Source organism: Etheostoma spectabile, chromosome 4 (genome assembly GCF_008692095.1).
Source record: "Etheostoma spectabile isolate EspeVRDwgs_2016 chromosome 4, UIUC_Espe_1.0, whole genome shotgun sequence".
NCBI lineage: Eukaryota > Metazoa > Chordata > Actinopteri > Perciformes > Percidae > Etheostoma > Etheostoma spectabile.
The window spans coordinates 8,288,020-8,288,954 of record NC_045736.1 but is presented as its reverse complement, the minus strand read 5'-3'; the positions used below and the strand labels follow the sequence as shown (position 1 = coordinate 8,288,954).

The 935-nt window shown below is 44.9% G+C and overlaps 1 protein-coding gene across 1 annotated transcript in view; it reads left to right on the top strand.

The window, feature by feature from the left end:
• Positions 1-709: 709 nt before the first annotated feature.
• ppp1r16b (protein phosphatase 1, regulatory subunit 16B) overlaps positions 710-935 on the top strand; it is a 79,786-nt gene continuing 79,560 nt past the window's right edge. Inside the window, exon 1 of the mRNA XM_032514866.1 lies at positions 710-891. The gene's annotated coding sequence lies outside the window, so the exon portion shown is untranslated. The remainder of the gene's footprint in view (positions 892-935) is intronic.

Below are 935 nucleotides of genomic sequence, written 5' to 3'. Positions count from 1 at the left end.
TGGTGGGTACAAAATGACTCATGATGAAATCTGATAGGTATGTGTACCCACTGTTCCCAGTGAAATCGGCGCTTATGTGAAGACCTACACTGAAATACAAATAACAAATAATTTGGAATACATTTTATAAACATGATCAAATCCAGTAAAGATGTGATCATACCAGAATAGTTTGAAATTTTCTCCTCTTGCAGAGAGTTAGATGAGAAGATAAAAAAAATACTCTTAATAAACACCACTGACAGATAACCAACTTCAATAACTTAATAAGTCAAAAGACCATGGCAACAAGCGTGTCCCAGCTGAGTGCAACTCGAAAGTTTCCGCTGTCGTCTGTGCTACTTGCAGCATTTCAGTTTTTAGTTGTGTTTTCTCTATTTGCAGTGTTGTTTCCTTTAATTCCTCGTGTGTTGAGCTTTCAGGGCCACCGTGTATGATTCTGACATTCAGTCTTGCAGAGAAAGTGACTAAAGTGAGCATATTTCCCGTAGTCTTTAAATAAATAAATGAATAAGAACCAATCCAATAAAAACAACACAAAAACCTATCTCTGCTGAGGTGGTCGGTGGTGGCGGGGGCCCCTGGAAGTCTCGGGGGCCCCAGTGTGCACCCCTGCCGTACTCAGTGCGCTTATTCAGTCTCCTCCTCCCTCTCAGCCCCGCCCTCCAGGAGTGACGGATAGAGGAGAGAGAGGGACTCTGCAGACATACACACACGCACACACACACACACACACGCGCGCACACACATTTGCACAGAGTCACACACACTGAGCTTTCCTCCTCCGCTGTGTCTGTAGCCTACTAACGGGACAAGTTTAGACCTCCTGGATATTTCTGCCGGTTCTCCGCTTTTCTGTCTCCTCCATGTTAACATCTCGACCGGAGTGAGGTGAGTGCACACATTTAGTTGCCAGTTTTTTTTTGGGGGGGGGG